Source organism: Vulpes vulpes, chromosome 1, assembly GCF_048418805.1.
Source record: "Vulpes vulpes isolate BD-2025 chromosome 1, VulVul3, whole genome shotgun sequence".
NCBI lineage: Eukaryota > Metazoa > Chordata > Mammalia > Carnivora > Canidae > Vulpes > Vulpes vulpes.
In genome coordinates this window covers 169,434,193-169,452,848 of record NC_132780.1, presented here as the reverse complement: position 1 = coordinate 169,452,848, position 18,656 = coordinate 169,434,193, and the positions used below count along the sequence as shown (strand labels likewise).

At 39.6% G+C, this 18,656-nt stretch overlaps 1 long non-coding RNA gene across 1 annotated transcript in view; it reads right to left on the bottom strand.

The window, feature by feature from the left end:
* Positions 1–17,293, bottom strand: part of LOC140595361 (uncharacterized) — a 64,478-nt gene extending 47,185 nt beyond the window's left edge. The window contains exon 1 of the long non-coding RNA XR_011996916.1: positions 17,199–17,293. This is a non-coding gene — a long non-coding RNA (uncharacterized lncRNA). The remainder of the gene's footprint in view (positions 1–17,198) is intronic.
* Positions 17,294–18,656: the final 1,363 nt, after the last annotated feature.

Below are 18,656 nucleotides of genomic sequence, written 5' to 3'. Positions count from 1 at the left end.
TCTGCAAAAAAATTGGATTTTAAATTCATTGAGCTTGCAGCACAACTATATATACTATCTTTTATTGTAGATTGGGTGAGCATTCTCCCCTCACTTACCCACAGAAGAGTTCTGTTTATTTCCACATATGTTTATGTGATGTCTACCACTGGTTGGAACACTGGCTAGGATTGCCTTCCTACTCCAAAAAAAAAAAAAAAAAAAGAAAAGAAAAGAAAAGAAAAGAAAAGAAAAGAAAACCTTTTCTGAAAAGTAGTACTAAGCCCAGTTTTATCCAAATATTCATGCTTCTCCTAGACTCAGGGGAAGACCAAGGCTGAGCCCAGATGTCGGGATGATCTGAGAAAGAATCTTCTGTCCTGATTGAAGACCATGTATTCTTTTTACAGCCCAGCAGAGTATGCCAGAAAACCAGAAACCAGTCATCATGATGCCACCAATTCTAGACAATATTCCTAAAATTCTCACAAACTTGGAATAGAGCAGATAAATCTCATTGACTCAATACCAGTATTTCCTCCCCAACAGTTGGAGGATTTCCATAGAGGTCTTTTCCTATGAATATTATCAAGCAATTCTAAATTGTGAAAAATCAGGAATAATGACCACATTTAAAATTTTTCATTGGAGTGAAAATAGCTGTGGAGATGGGAAATTATGTCAGTGTCAAGAAGGATATATTAACACTGACCCACATTAAGGTCATAGAATGACATGGATGGAAAAATAAACTGAGGCCTTGTCAGAAGAATTTCGTGGTGCATGAGACAGGTGGAGAGGAATGAGGTAGAAAGACTGACTAGGCCAAAGGGTGATGCATAATGTGACGATTCCTTGTTATGTTTACTACAGCTCATGCTTGTGCACCAGCTTTCGAGGGTCAGGAATTGAATTTTGCCAGTGCTCCCAGAGTTCTCAGGATTGAGTGATACAAAAGACAAAAAGCAAAGCAAAAACTTCTTATGTATTAGTCACAATGTCAATCCATTAATCCTGAGATTAATGGTCAGGTCACACATTTCTGCTATCCAGAGCACCCCCTCTGACAACCAGGATCCTAGTAAGGCATCAGAAACCTGCTTGGCACACTTGGAATTAGAACAAAGGAAGGGGTCAGTTAGAAAAGTAAATCATACAAGTCCCACTGTAGTCCTACAAAAGAGAATGCCCTTTGCTGCACAAGAAGCAGCAATATAGTATTGGGTGTGTGGATTTCGGGGTCATTTACACCTGGGTTTAAGCTAGCCTGGCCATTTACCACCAATAACATCTGGTCGTCTCTCCTACAACCTCAGTTTCTTCATCTGTAAAATGTTATGTAGATAATAGCAATAGCTAACTCTTTTTCCTTTTTTTTTTTTTCTTACTCCAAAGGGCTTATGGAGACAAGTTCCACATCCAAGTCCAGAGCAGAGGGGATGATGCTTATAAACAGGAACCTGGAATAGAGTCCAGAACTCAGTATAGAATCTAAAAAAAAAAAAAAGGAGTGAAATAGAGGAAGAGAGTAGAGGACCAGGAGAGGAGAAGACAGACTATCACACAGTACAAACAGGGGTGGGGATGGAGCTCCATTAAAATTCCATTTACTTGTATAGATATTCAAGAAGTTATGGGGGACCCCTTTCCACCTTCCATGCCCCAAGGAGAGGCAAGAGAAAGTCCTCTTTCCAGGGGTACAGGAGGTAGGGGTGAGTGTCTCCCATGAGGCCATCACCTGCTCCCCAGGCAGCTCCTGGCCTTAGAGGCATTGAGAATTTTCCGGAAAGCTATGCTGAGAGAACTGGAGGAAGAGTATTGGCTTGAACAGGCTTCTGAGTGTGCCAGCCTTGGCACTCCCACTTAGGACAGTCCAGTGTCCAGCTGGCTTCATGGCATCTGGGTGGAACCCAGAGCAGGAGGGCCTGGGGCTCCTCCCAGCACAGCTCTTGCTCAGGTCTGGGAGGGTAAAAAGAGGAGTTGGGGGTTCAATGAGAGAACTTGGCACCTTCTGGCATCTTGGAAAAGCTGATCGCCAAGGACATCCAGTCCTGGTTGTGCTGTGCCCACGAAGGTACCAGCACTGGGCATCAGGACCCAGAGAGGAAACTCCCAGAGGCCTTCCTGGAGGGTGATTCCTAAAAGAGACTGCTCTCTGGGCTGGATGCTTAGGGAAGGGTAGGTCATGGGGGAGGGTCTCCCAGGCAAAGCACCTGGGGAAAGACTCTGAGGCAAGTAGGAAGAGACTGGGCCTCTGGGCCCCTAGACTGGGGCTGGGAGTCATCTCAGTCCCACCTGCCTGGCCAACTCCCCAGCCAGCATGTGACAAGGGCTGGGCCATGTGAACATTATAAGATCTTGGCCAGGACATCAGTGCCCATACTGGCAATGAATGCCTTGGGGGTGGCAGACAATATATTGGATGGCCTCCTCATGCTTCTGGAGATGGGCCATGATCTCCTCCATGCGTGTTTTGTTGTCCAGGCTCCACAGATGAACGGGATAGTCATGGCTTCCCAACATCAGGAATATGCCATTAGGGTCCATGGCTAGTCAGGTGACCACATGCAAGTAGGCAACCATGGAGTGCACGGATTTCCCTGTCTGACTGTCCAGGAAGTGGATGCCTCTGTCATCATGGGTGGTGATGAGGAGGGGCTGGTTTGAGTAACTCACTACCTGGTTGATCTGGGTTGGGCTGCTGCTCCTCTTAGACTCTAGTATGAGGAGGACACTGCCAACTTCAAAGTCATAAGAGTTGTGTTGCAGAACAGAAGAAGGGGACTATGTGGGCAGGCTCAGTGCTGGAGAAGGCCACCAAAGTAGAATCTCATGATCGCTGGTTGTGGAGAAGGTACAGAAACAGGTCAAGATGCTGCTGCCAGTGTCCTAGATGTGGATGGGTGCCACTGACAGAATAGGAGGGCAGGCACTGGGATATGGGACTAAAGGTTGGGGCCCACACAGCCTCTGCATGGCCCTCCAGGAAGCACATGGCTCAGCACACTTATGTCATAACCATCACAGAGGTCCATGCTGAGGTCTGGAATCTTCCAGCTGTGGATGAGGGCATCTTCCTACCACCATAACAGTTTTTGTTATGCCCCTGTGGTTGCCCCTGGTGACTGCCAACATAGTCCCTGTGAGCCTGGAAGATGTAAATAGGTTCCACACCAAGTGAAGTATTCTTCTTTGCTGTGACAGCCTTCTGTGGGTTCCAGAGCTTGAGCATGTGTCCTCAGAGGCTTTAAACAAGACCTACTGGCTGTGGTGGGATGCCAGGGAATCAACACCATCCTACTACCTCTGGGGAGAGCAAGGTCCCAAGATGTCAAACTATCACATGCTGAGTGAGGTCAATCTGATATAGACATTAACGCTCTTCAAGTATTAGAGAAGGCCAATAATCCAACCCTTAAGAAAGATCACAAAAGGGCAGCCCCGGTGGCTCAGGGTTTTAGCAACGCCTTCTGCCAAGGGTCTGATCCTGGAGACCTGGGATCAAGTCCCCTGTCGGGCTCCCTGCGTGTAGCCTGCTTCTCCCTCTGCCTGTGTCTCTGCCTCTCTCTCTCTCTGTGTGTCTGTCATGGATAAATAAATAAAATCTTAAAAAAAAAAAAAAGAAAGATCACAAAAGAATTGAGAATAACTTAATGAAGACCATGTGGAATAAGAACTGCAAAAAAATTACTCTAAATTAGCTTAAGCATAGTTCTTTACTACAAACTATGAACACTATGTGCTGTGATATTTATAATAACTTCCAATGTTATCTCACTAGGAATCCCTAGAACACTTAGAAGTGTAGCTAAAGGAAGCTTTTGGTTTTGGTCTTCTCTACTTCAGTCCTGGTATCTCCTCATCTGCTGGAGCTGGACCTCTCTTTTATGATTCCCATCTATCTGTTGGAATGGTCATTTCTTTTTATTACTTTTTTTTAAAAAAGATTTTATTTTTTTACTTGTGAGAGAGAGCTCATGCGCACCCAAGTGAGTGCACAGAGAGGGAGAGGAGAAGCAGACTCCCTGCTGAGTGGGAATCCCTCCATTGCAGAAGCCTGGAATCATGACCTGAGCTAAAGAGAGATGTTTGACTGACTGAGCCACCAAGATGCCCCTCTTTATATTTCTTATAATTAATTTCCAACATTTTCATTCTCTTGATCCGTAACCATTGAAAACTTAAATTTTTAAGAAGGCAAGTGTTCTCAAATTGTATTACTACACCCTTGTAAATCTGTTATACATTTTTTAAAAATTTCAAGAGTCTCTCATGAAAAGCCCATCATCAATTACCTATCTGAAAATCATGCTGATCTGCAGAGGGGCAAGAGTTCCACTGCTTTGTGCTCTAAGAGGTTTTTATCTAATACTTGGTCATGAGATACCAATTAGCCTTCAAGTTTTACCTTTCATCTTTAGGATTAACCCATTTGGAGTCTGTCTTGTATGATCTGTTTCCCTGTGCTCCATGAAGAACCACTCCACCTCTAATGAGCTCTGCTAACATGTGGAGGGTTTAGTGTGCTTTCACAGGGTGCGGGGCGTTTGTCAGGGCATTATTGCATTCTCCCAAATCAAACTCCATATTCAAATCCCATTTCTATATTCCAATCTCTATAAACTTGTTTATTCCTCTATAAAGTGAGTTTATAATAATACTCACCTTTTAAGGTAGTTGTGAGGGTAAATGAGGTTATGCATATAATGCACTTAGTATAATACCTGGTACATCATAAACGGTCAATAATGGTTGTATTTACTACCACATATCTCTTAACTTGACTCTTCCTGGAAGCTTCCTGCATTTTAAGTAACTTGTAAATTATTGGTCTCATTCACTATGTTGATTTGCCAGTTTAACTTTCAAATATAACTTTTTTTTCTAAGCATTACCACCAAGGGTCAACCACTGGATCTAGAGTACAAAGACCCTTGTAGACTCTTCTAAGTTTTATCTAATCAAAAGTCTTATACATTCTTATACACCAGAAACTATAATGGATAGGACTGCATTATGACCATGGATCCCTTCTTCCTTTATACAAAAAAAAAATTAATTATATTTTATTACAGAATTGGTATAAAAACAATATACTCAAGGCTGCATTTATTATTACATATTCCTCTTTATTACGTTCATTTTTTTCTTCAGATTTTAAAAGAAATTAAAACTACATTTTCATGGGCCCTAAAGGTCTAGACTTTAGTGTCTACTGTGTGAAAGGATAAGTCAGGCCTGATTTAATTGTGGACTGAGACCATAGTGAGAGTCAAGGAGCCCTATTGATACTGTTTCCTCAAATGCAGCTAAAGATATTATTACAGCTGTTTTGTTAATAGGGTTAATAAAGCTACTACCAAAATCATTCTTGTAGTGAAATATTATAGAATGACAAAGTGTCATACCATCTTGAGACTACCCGGTTCAAGATCCATTGCTCATAAGTGAAAATTAAGACTCAGTGTCAAAGTGTTCAACTTGGATTTATAGAGAGTGAGAGCTAGAACCCAGTTCTCCTGATAACTGGGCAATATTTTTTCCACCACACTATCCATTGCTCATTAAGGCTTTATTTGAGGAACACCTGGGTTCCTTAGTGGTTGAGCATCTGACTTTGGCTCAGGGCATGATCCAGAGATCCTGGGATCAAGTCCCACATCAGGCTCCCCACAGGGAACCTGCTTCTCCCTCTGCCTATGTCTCTGCTTCTCTCTTTGTATCTCTCATGAATAAATAAATAAAATCTTTAAGGATTTATTGGAGTTTGGTTTTTAATTTGAGTTCATGTTTCCTGGGACATTCCCTGTAAGAATTTTTTGTGCGTTCTGTGTTTGTCCTCTCTCACAATCCCTCCAGGCACCTCTACTCCAGGGAGATAGGCTGTCCAGTTGCAGTATCCTTGAGAGGGGGCTCTTATAGATATGCACCTCCCTAGGAAATGAAGTCTAAAAGGCCAGGGACCAAAGTCGGGGAAAGGAGAGCTAAGATTTGTCAGGTGCTTATTATATGACAAGATCCTAACTGGGTGTTTTATATCTAATCTATCTTTTAATCTGGAAAGTAGTTATTGGTATCTTGTATCTTGAGACCTACCATTTGCTAAGGGCCTCGAACAACTAGGAAAGGCTAAAACATAACTAGTCTCCTGAGTATGCTGGCCCTTTTATATACTATCTTGTTCTGAGCCATAATTTTGGAATGGATTCCAACACTCACTTAGTCTTTGGGGTAGTGGATCCAAAAATCTTTGGGGTTGTGGATCCTCTTCAAGATCCACATGTATTTGAATATTATACTCTCTGATAGAATGTTCCAAGTGGCCTGGTAAAAATGATTCCAGCTCTGCTATAATGCACAGGTTAATTATAACCTTGTGACAATGCCAAAAGTATGGCTTCATTGCCCAAGGGATTATGTTTATCTATAGTGATTAAATTAAACAACCATCGACATTTCTGAGAAATACTCTAGCACAATTTTGAAGCCTTCCTAATCCAGCTAGATTAATCCTCTTGTATACAAACCATCAATATTTCTATAGGAGAGTTTCCATATGGATCATTCCCATGTTAACATATTAAAACAGTATTTAAGATGAAATATTTACCCTAAATGGAGAGGCATTAAAAACAAAGACCAGCTGTTGTATCTGTGTACTTGGTTAAAAAAAAAAAAAAAAGGCAGCTGGAATCAATATAGCATTTGGACACATGGCTGAAGATGTGCTTTTTGTGAGGAATGTGCCCTTGAGGGAAATGAACCTTTGCATTTGTGTACTATTGAAGTGGAAAATAGGGGAGAACCTTGAAAGCCAGGGACTATCTTCAGTTACATGACGTGAGAGAAAAGTGAAAGCTTTGAGGGTTATTGATTATAAGACAGCCATGATAAAACATAGCATTTTAATTAAATCCTGCACACTGGCAGTGAAGGCTCAATTTTGTGCTAAATTTTAGAAACTGAGTCTGAATAGGACCTCTTAAGGTATCTAACTGGCCTGCACATATTAGATCTCTGCTATCCAAGATGGTAACACCAGCCATTCATGATTGTTTACAATTAAATTACTTTCAATAAAATACATTTTAAAATTCAGTTCCTGGCCTCACTAGGCACATTTCAAGTGCTCAATAGTTGCATGTAACTAGTGGCTACTGTATTGAATAGTGCAGATATGGAACATTTCCATCATTACAGAAAGTTTCTTTAGACAGCACTGTATTAAACATTCAATAGATACATGTTGAATGAATGAATTATTGAATGCCTAAAATTTGAAAGGAGATAAAAGGCATTACTCTTGTAAAAAAGTTGAACCAGTCCTCTTAAAAGAAGACATAATATTTATTTGGGGATGGGGGATGGGTAAAGGGATACAATGACCTTTTAAGAAATGTAATATCCTATTCCATTGACATATTTTAGATTTCTGTGACAAACTCCTCTTCTGAAACCTTCAGTAAAGTCTATTTTATTCATGATGACCGGTGTCAATGGTGACTTTTTTGAGGAGCTCAATAAAAGGTCTTTATTTCATGGGGAGTCAGCATGGTGTAGAACAGGGGCCAGACATAAGGAAGAAGGAACAAGAAGTGGAGGAGGTCATATGTCCACCAAGAACAGATAGGAACCTTAGGGATAGATTTGAAATTCCATAGGCTGGTGAACCAGGCTCAAGCCAACTTTTCCTTTAATTAAAGTACCCTGGCTGATGATGGCTATGCTGCATTTTTATTTTTTTTTATTTTATTTTTTTTTAAAGGCTTTTTTTAAATTTTTTTTTTTAATTTTTATTTATTTATGATAGTCACAGAGAGAGAGAGAGGCAGAGACACAGGCAGAGGGAGAAGCAGGATCCATGCACCGGGAGCCTGACGTGGGATTCGATCCCAGGTCTCCAGGATCGCTCCCTGGGCCAAAGGCAGGCGCTAAACCGCTGCGCCACCCAGGGATCCCCTATGCTGCATTTTTAATACACTGTAACAGGAGTTGGCAGGTCAAATCTGGCCCACCTATCTGTATTCGTAAAGCCAACAAGCTAAGAATGGTTTTTATACTTTTCAATGATTGTTTTCAAAAAAATCAAAAGAATAATATGAACACGTGGCAATTATTTGTAATTAGAATTTCAGCATTCATAAAAAGTTTTGTTGGAACACAGTCATCTCATTTGTTTACAATTGTCTCTTGCTGATTTTGTGCTATAATGATAGAGTTGAGTGTTTGCGACAGATACCAAATGGCCTGCAATGCTTAAAATATTTATCTCTGGCTCTTTATAGAAAAGTTTGCCAACTCCTGTACTATATCATCAATATAGTGAGAGAAGGGATCTACATACCAGATAACATAAAACATTCAGGCCAGGAATGGCTTGCACTAAAACAAGCCTGTTTCATGGGGAAACCATAACAAAAGAGAAGGTTTTAGAAGATTAAGGATAATGAGAGGAAGGAAACCGCTGCATCAAATGTAAATGGCTACATTTTTATTGCTGATGATAGCAGGAAATTGGACAGAAGAAAAGAAAACTGTGTGACCTAAGGCAATCAATCATTTAACCTTTCTGAGATTCAGTTCAATATCAGTCAAGTGTCCATCTGTGATGCAGAATAGTCCAGCACCATATGGTTCAACAAATGCCTATTTAGTGCCTCTCATAGGAAACTCAATGTGAGGAAGGATGGGGAGCCTAAATTTTGGACCTTATTCTCCAAAAACACATAATCTCCTTGGGGAGATAAGGAAGCATATTGTATTATTGGTGATAAATGACAAATAAGAAATTCTGGAAATAAGTTATAATACAATTATTATATTTCCATTCAGAAAAGGATGAGATAAAATCAGCAAGAGTAATCAAGAAAGGCATCCTAAAGAAAGAAGGAAGGATTTGGGTTGCAGCTTGAAGGCTGACTGGGGGGAGGGAAGGGAAGAAGAGCATTCCAGATGGAGAAATGAACAAACAATGGCTAGGCATTAGGTGGAGAGAGATCCCCTCTTTTGATCTCTCCAAAAGACAAGAGATCAGTTAGGCTGCAGCAGGTGCAGATAAGGGGGAGAAGCCAAAGATAAAGAGAAATAGGGCAGGGACAGTGGTTTGAGGTTTTTGAAAGTCAGGATAAAGTGTTTCCCAGATTGACAAAGAGAAACATTGTATGTTTGTGTAAAGAGAAAGGATAAGAAATTGGTATTTGTCACAGCAATAGTACAGAGAAAAGTTATGTGAGTACAAAGAAATCCGACAAGTCTGCTGAAATTACAGTTAAGAGAGAGATGAAAAGGAGGAAATAGTGTACACCTTAGACCTTACAAGATAGGAAAGAAATTGTCCTAACAGACACATCATCTAGAGCTTCCAAGGACAAAATATAACATGAGTCCAAGAGTAAAGATGGGAATTGTGCAGTCAGCTCTGTGAATTTACGCACATAATGGAATAGTCAACTGCTGGCCACATAGCCAATGGCTTTATTTACCTAAGGATCTGGAGAACTTCTTTGAAAAGATAATAAGTAGAAGCATTGGCTCAGACAACTGGCTCCTTAAAAAGTATCCTACACAACTGAGGAAACACAGTTGTCTCTTACTCTTCTGAACGAAGGATTAGAATTTAAAAAGGCAGTGGTTCAAGGGGGAGAGGGTCAGAGAATATTTGCTAACACTATTAAGCCTGAATGGGGGAGAGAGAGAGATTCTGAGAGGAGCCCTGAATAATAGCTCCTGACACAGCCTTTCCAGACTCCTCTCCAAATTCTTGAAGAGAAGGCAGTGAAGAAAGTGTAATGATCTATAGTGAATCAAAAAAATATCTTTAATATTGGGGACACTGCTGAAAACACATAGCACAGTCACTGTCTTTTTTTCCACCTTCTTTCTTGACCAGTTCAATGTGGTGACAATGAGAGCGAATGAGTGGCCACACCACTGACCTCTGCAGCTAATAGGTGACTACATCCCACTTGGTAATACTGAGAAACAGTAATCAGAGCCATGAAGCTTGGAAAATACCATCATAAGGTATGCTCAGCGCGCATAGGAAAGTCCATGACCCCTTGTCTGTGAAGATGATAAAAGGAGCTAAAGGACTTCCATTGCAGAGATTGTACTAAAATGGCAATACAGATACTACTGTTTTTATACTGCCCTTAAGAACCAAGATCTTTACTATTTATTTAGATTGGTGACCAACCCTAAAAATCTTGACTCACACTATAAAACAAAATTTTTATAAACTAAATAAAATAATTTTGTTAGTTTAACCAGCAGATGTAGTGTTGTGGATGGTTTTTACTAGGAGTCATTGATTTCCAATGGTGATACACTAAAGAAGACTTACTGCCACATCAGTGAACCCTGATTTGAGCAGATCAGATGGGCTTGGAATGAATAACTGAAAGGCCAAGTATACCTAACATGGAGGTTCTTGTCAACACTGACCATAAATATATTTATTGTTTGCATGAGAATACACTGACTGGAAAAAAAATAAGTAAAAATTATTCCATGATTAAGATGGCTTTTTGTGAGTATGACATTGACAATACCTAATTACCAGGTTGACCTCGCACACTTGAGGAAAGGCGCTTGTTAGAAAACAAAATGTTAACAAAAACTTCAAACCACTACTTCTTGGTAAACAGAATTAATTGTTTCTATGCATAAGCGAATTTAGTGTGGGTGGTGAGAAGACATAACTATAGAGTTTTATATTTATGAAAGTATTCAAAACATCTACACCTTTGGTTAATTAAGCCATAACTACATTAGTGAATAGAATGAACAGGAATTGGCAGCACTGAAATTGAAATATGTTTCTAGACTAATTTCTGTAGAATAGAGTGATTGTACTACTAAATAAACTCAATTCTATAAAGAATAAAAGGATATAATGATCTAAGTTCATTTATTTCAGCCAAAGGAGAGGGAAGATGGATGGTTAAACTTAAAAATAAAATGTAACTATGCAACTGGTTTATTGTCACAGCTCCTCCATTTCCCATCAAAAAATAATTTCTGGATTAAATTCTCATTACATTTTGATATAATTCTTAGGCAATTAGAATTAGATTATAAAAACTCTAACAAACTCTTCCAAAAGTAAATAGAAAACAAAACTTCAAAGGAGACCACAAATTGCTAGCTCAGAAAAAATTATCTGTGCATCTTTCAGATGAAAATAAAGTACATTTAAATGTGTAGTTTAGGAAAAAAAATAAATAAATCAATGTGTGGTTTATTTAAAACGTTATTTGAAAATCATGAAGTTCAGGGCAGTTCCTGCAATGAATACTAATAAGTGATGAATAGTTATTCTGGTGCTTAATCCAACTCCATAAATTCAACAATGGTGCGATGTCAAAATAAAGGAATATTTTCCTTGTCTGCTGGGAGCACCACTTCCTGAACGTTAATTAGATGGTGATGCATAAAACATTTTTTGCTAACTAACCTAACATATTTGGAGTTGAAATACTGTCCAGGGAATACACTTTCCAATGAAAAGAACTTATTTTGGGTAATAATTATTTTTGATAATTAAATGTTTCCCCCTTCTCTGCTTAAAATTGAATCGCTCAAAGGCAAATGTTTACTTTCAAGCAGGAAACCAGGAAAATGAAGGTCTAGACAGCAAAGTTCCCTGTTTATGGGGTAAAGATCTGCCTGTAGATGGAATTTTAACTTAAAGTTTATTTAACACTCGCCTTGGCCAGGAAAAAGAAAAAAGAAAAAAAGGAGCACCATCTTTCTTTTCAAGTAACAAGTGTTTTGAAAACATGTGGTACAACTGCCAAACATACTCTACGTCAGCTCAGCACAGGACGGTGCAGTCAAGTTGGCTAGCTGGTTGATGACCTTCCACACAGCTTGGGAGCCTCCCCAGCTACAGGAGTGCTGTGTCTATAGACTCAGAAAGCCCCATCTTTGAACGTCAGCATCACATTTGTACACCACAACGTAAAGCTTCACTCTTTGAGGGACAGGTTATTCTTATTTAGTTGAACTGTTGGAGATTTTCTTCTCTTATTCAGAGGTCGATTCAAATAGTATGGAGCCTAGAGCTCATACAATATTAGGTATGAAAGTAAACTTTGGCTAGAGTAAGAAAAAATATCACATAAAATACAAATTTTAAAAAATTGATTAATACCAACATTCCTAAATCCAAAAAAGCATATTTCTTATAATTAAATATCTAACATATGTATAATACCTTTTCCTACGTTTTTGGTTGTATGTTCTTTGATTACTTCCTTATATGAAAATTATTTTTTAATTCAACTTTCTGTAGAAAAATTAGAAATAATTCATTCTTTCCTCTGGCATAGATGATTGAACTTTAAAAGAATTATGGTTTAGTAAAAATTTTTTTCCTAAACAACTCATTGTTAATGACCTGTATATTTTTAGAAAATGTCTAGTAAATTTTTTCTGTATATGTGTTGTAGGATTTCAGAGCATTTCAGATTTTTTATTGCAGTAAGTGACTAATCTTAAATATTATTTGAACTATAACACTCAGTTATGTGGGTCATTTTGTCTGGAACTACTGAACTATATGTCAGGACAGCCTGTATCAAAATTGCTAAAACTAAATCTGATGTGTTAGGATGCATAAAATGTGTAATTCAGGTACAGATATCTTCACTAATCTGCAGGTTTGCATTTTCAAACTGAGGAATTCTATTACATTCTATTTTGCATAATTCCCATCAAAAAATGAAAAAAATAGGGCAGCCCAGGTGGCTCAGTGGTTTAGCGCTGCCTTCAGCCCAGGGCGTGATCCTGGAGACCTGGGATTGAATCCCACATCGGGCTCCCTGCGTGGAGCCTGCTTCTCCCTCTCTCTCTCTCTCTGTGTCTCTCATGAATAAATAAATAATCTTAAAAAAAAAAGAAAAAGTGTTGGTACTTTTATAATTACATGTATTTATTGCTTACCTTCCTGACCAGAAAGAACTTCTCTTTTGGTTTGGCATCAGTGAGAACTGAACCCTCAGTATGCAATGTTACACACTGGTGATAGGAAAACTTTCCACAGACCAGCTTATGGTTGGTACATCACAAACCTTATTTTTTCTTCTATGTCCATATGCTTCAATAGCAACGGTAGTAGGACATGTTTATAGCACGATTCCACCTCTGGTCCTGCATCATTGTGCTGTGATGCTGTGAATCAGCACAGTGGGATGCAGGAGTATTCTTGGAGCTCATCCCACACCAAGCCAGCTAGCAGTAACTTCCCTGTACAAAGAAGTAACTGCCAACCACATAAACATTTTTTCAGACTAAGTGTATCCCCAGTTCAGCTTCCTCTTAGCCATATTTTAGCCCCTGGCCAATTGGATATACTTGACACTAGAGAAAGGATGACAGAAAAGAAAGACAGCAGTCTTGACCAGCCTTATGATTACTTTTATACATATATATGATGATATGGGAACATATTGCTAGGTCCCTACTCAAAGCTTTGAAGGAGGGGTATGCAGTGGAAGGTCCCAAAGCTTAACACTTGTGACTAAATTAGTCTCTGCAATTATTGGACGATCCAACCAGAGGTTTGTGGTCCTCCAGGAAGATACTTAGCATCAGTCAGTCTTTCTTGAAGCCTGAAGCTGAGAGTAGATCTGAGGAGCTAAGGTGGTTCTAAACTAAAATCCACATGCACTTCTATTCAGAGTTAGTGTGGGGGCAACTCTGAAAGAGTAATCATTGGTTTAGTAACTTGAAATTGAGGATGCTGACCGCGGGGAGGGCAGATGAAGTGATAGAATTACTGTTGGAAAAAGCATGTTCTTGACCAAAGTATAAAAAAAGCTGTAGCATTCTACGCTCTATGTGTTTTCTGACTAGTTATTTCAGTGTCCCAAGGCTTTCACATGATGGAGAAATAAACTTCCATGTTGTTTAAGCTACTGTAATTAGGGTTTCATCGAGTAGTTGCAGCCCAAACTATTCTTAACTGAGACAAGGTAGCATCAAGGTTACCTGGGGAGCTTTCCTCCATTCTGCTCTCTTAGTGCAGAACAATTGTTTAATAATTTAATAATAAACTATTTATTATTTCCCATAATTCTGTGGGATGGATCGGCTCTGCTGGGAGGTTCTGTCCTCACAGTGTTATTTGGGATTGCATAGGTGGCTTCATGAGCCAGGTACTCAGCTCAGGCTGGGAAACATCCAAGAACACCCAAGATACCTTTATTCACATGTTCCATACCTCAGCTGGGTGCTGGCTGGGTCTCATCATGTGATCTGCCATTATTCTGTAGTGTAGTATAAGTTTCTTTACATAGTAGCTACAGCCCACCAGAGCAAAGCAGAAATTGCCAGGCCTCATAAAGCCCAGGCCTGGAGTCAGTGCAGTCTCGTTCCCACCACACTGTGCTGGATGAAGCAAGTTCACTCAGCCAGCCCAGATTTAAAGGCAGGGGAAACAGATTCTATCTCTTGATGGGGCAAGTGGTTTGCAGGTAGAAGGATGGAAAAATGGTTGGCAGCCATTTTTGTAGACATGCAGAGAGATGTTTAGAGAAGTAAAATGATTCCTAAAAGGACAAAGAAAGTAGGATGGAATGCAACTCAGGTGTTTACTCTTCTGGCACATAGAACGCATTGTCTCTGTCAGATTTCAGCCATTCTTTCTATTTAGTCACATTTAATCACTTGACCTTATAGAAAATTGATAGTGTGAGGAATAGGGATGCTGCATGTTTTCCTAGACTGGGCCCACCCAGAATGGCACAACCTGTGGTGACTGTTCCCAGATCTAGCTTTTGGAATACAAGTTCCCACAGCAAAGTTTCTCAGCGAATGCCGAGTTGAGCTGATTCATTGAAATAAGCACATTACACACAAATACACATACACATGTGACAATCAAATTGCCGGTTTATGAATTGGAAATTGGAAAATAACTGCTAAGTAATCCAGAATATTGTGTTTTCTGACCTGTACATCTTTTCTTAGAAATTGGACAGTCTACTTGGAAAGCCAAATTATTTCTGGAGGTTGCATAAGGAAAATTAGAATTGGAATGAAGGAATCAGATCATTTTAATATGGTGTCCTCTTCTATGTGGCTTGAAGGAAGCGCCCAACCAAGTGGACAGTTAGATTACTGGTCCCCTGGATAAATCAAATCTGTAGTCTGTCTGGGTACAATCTTTGAGCTCAGATTGAAAGTGCTTTAAAGAAAAACAAAGAAATACACAATAGGGGCCATATATGACCAACAAAACTTAAGATATTTACTACTTGGCCTTTTACAGAAAAAGGATACTGAGCCCTGAGCTAGATAGTGACTTCCTTGACAGAAGGTATTCTCTGTTTTTCCTAGAACAGTGTTTACAAACTGCATGGCACAACCCAATAGAGGACTGTGAAACTAAGTTACTGGGTAGAAACCAGTATGTCATGGGCACGGTTGTGTTCTCTAAAATTCGCTTGTTGAAGTCCTGATCCCCAGTATCTCAGAATGTGATTGTATTTAGAGACAGGACCTTTAGAGAGGTAATTAAGGTAATATGAGGCTATGAGGGTGGGTCCCAATCCAGTAGGTTTGGGGTCCTTTAAGAAAAGGAAATTTGGATACAAACAAATACAGAAGAAAGACCATGTGAAGACACAGGGAGAAGATAGTCATCTATAAGCTAGGGACAAAGGCCTCAGAAGAAACCAAACTTGCTGAAACCTCATTCTGAGACTTTCAGACTTTCAGCCTCAGAATCGTGAGAAAACAAATTTTTGTGGTTCAAGCCACCCAGTCTGCAATACTTTGTTATGGCAGTCCTGGCAAACTAACACGCAGGAATTTTAGAAATATGCAGTGGACTGAATGGAAAATGTCAGGGAGCACTGTATATTGAAAGAGTAAATATTTTTCATATAGTTGTATTATAATTACATGATATGTACATGTTAGGGGATTGACATGTGATGTATTTCTCAACGTGGCTCAGGGTCAAAAAGCTTGAGAGCTACTGCCTTAGAATGTGGTAGGCGCTCAGTGTGTTTGCTAAAGAATAACTTGCATCATCCTGTCAGGATCCCATCTGGGGCTCACTGAGATTTCTGCTCTTTGTCTTTCTCTGTAAGGGCTTCTCTCTCTCTCTTCACTTTATTTCTGGTATCATATTGTGATCAATTAGGGTATGATCTTCTTTTATACTGTCATGTCCCTAACTCTACCTTAAATCAAATTCTGTTATTCACAAAGTCTTACTACTCGATTTGTGTGGCTTCTGATCATTTTCAGAACATTTCCAAACGACTAATTTCACTCATTTTGGGGGGCGTAGCAGATATCTGTTATTTTCATCTGACCATCATGACAAGTGACAATAGCCCCCCCAACTTTTCTTTTGGGGAACCACCTCTCCATACTCCATGTGGTTCTGGTAGGCTATTCTGTAGGGTGGATATGTGATCCAGACTGGCCAAGGTCTTCCCTGAAATTTGATATATAGTTATTAGTTTTAAGGACCATGGAGCTGTTTTTCCTTCAGCATGGAAAACACTCTGGGAAATGAAGCCAGACACAGGCTCAAGCAGAGAGCTGGAGAGAAAGAGCCCTGGCAACATGGCTGGAGTCCCAAGATCCAGCTGTGCCTAATGTGTTAACTTCAGTCCTCAAATCAGTATTCTGTTATCACTGCTTGAATTTAACAAGATGGGTTGGTCCTATTTGCTTCACATCCAAATTATCTTTGGGCTGTAGATGGCTACAAGTGCCAGTTATGTGGGCTGATAATAAATACCAGGTTACCCAATGAGGAGCACTGGTGTGATGATAAAGGTAGGTTTAGGAAAAAATGATAGCATCTGGATACAGGACTGGGTGAATTCAATTATTTAGACTGTGCAAGTGGAAAAGAGATGTGTTAACCTGGGAAAGGTGACAATAAACAAATGCTGTAAAATGAATGAAGACCCCATATGGGAGGTCCCCCTGTATGGCCAACGACTGAACTAAACCAATTAGCAGGCAATTTAAAAACCTTTCAGATTTATGATGTTTTGTTTGGAGGAAGAAATTATTGTATGTAATGACTGAGTAAAAATAAAGACTCCTACAAAGATAGTAATTACTCTGTCATTTTTAGTTTTACTTTAAAAAAACATAAAAATCATGGAAACAAAAGTACAGCTTCAGAATTAAGTTTTTGTGAATTATGCTAGAATAGAAGGTAAGATTAGATACAGCTAGTAACTTACATGTCTGTGAGGATGTCCCATTCACTTATATGGAAGCCTTCCTGTGGGCTTTGCTTCTTGAGTAGAACAGATCCCCAAAGCATACATCTTTTGAAGACACTAAAAAAATTACATGATAAAAACATCTCTGTAGCTCATGGACTGTGAACATTAAGAAAGTACAATAACTTGAAGCCTACCCAGTTTCTAATGCACTAAAAACATTACACCTAGAGAAATACAGCTAGGTAACGGCGGGTCTAGTGCATGGAGAACTTCCAACACACTGTGTAGCAAGGACAGCCAGCTGAGAAGTTATTAGTGATGCAAGACAATAGGCAGGGCTAACCCCATACGCTTCACGAGACAGAGCAAAACTGAAGACACTCTTAATGACCATCGTTTAAAATAGAGTCACCCCTGTCTTTATCACTTATTTCCAACTTTCTTCTTTGTTTTCCTTCTGTAAAAATCTCTATAGGACCTCTAATGCCTCTGATCTCCATTTTCTCAATTTTCTTTCTTTTTTCTGGGCTCCCTGTGCTTCAGTTGGCTCTTATAAGATTTTGGCTGAAGCATTCTCCTTTTCAAGTGGCTTGCTTGCTGCCATAAGAGTCCTTAAAATCACACCTGCTACTACAAGTCCACACACTCCAACTTGGAATTTTTCTTTAGTGACTTTCTCTATGCATTCATGGTCTTATTCCATTTCTATCCACTCCCTCTCAATTTCTCAGTTCTGTCTCACATTTTGGGGGCCTATAAATTACTAAGGAGCTCACCCCAAAACTAGGATGTCACATCCAAAGGATGTGTTTTAGTGTTTGTTTGACCTTTCTTTGAGACTCTTCTCTCTCTCAGCTTCCCATACAATATTTTCCACTGGTTTTCCTACTTCTCAGGTGGTCATTCATTTTCTGTTCTCCAGGACTTCCTGAACTATCTTAGCCCAGCAACACTGCTGTCCAATGGTGAATTTCACCACCTGGGTGTTTCACCTGCATCTCAAGCTCAGTGTCCAAAAGCAGCCTCGTTATTTCCCCTATTTTAGTTAATTGCACCCATCAGCCAAAACAGAAAATATGGATGTCACCCTTCACTCTTCCCTCTCCTCAACAGCTAATCAGACATCTCTATGGCCATGATCCTTGTTCCAATCCTTATCAACCCTGAATTAACTTTCTAACTGGTCTCTACCTCTATTCTTCCCCAGATCACCATGGTTCACAACCCATCTTCTCCTCTCACTGCAACTCTGTGATTTTATACAAATGTGAACCTAATTCTTGGACACTCTTGCTTTAAATCTTTCAATATCTTCCATGATCTATAGCATGCTTATCAAACCTCAGTGTGACTCTGAATAAGTAGGGGCTTGTTAAAACGTGATTTTGACCAGGGTTGGGGTGTGGTAGTCTCCATGTGTTGCTCCTGCTCCTTGGACCACATTTTAAGTAGTAAGAGTTCCAGACTTATGTC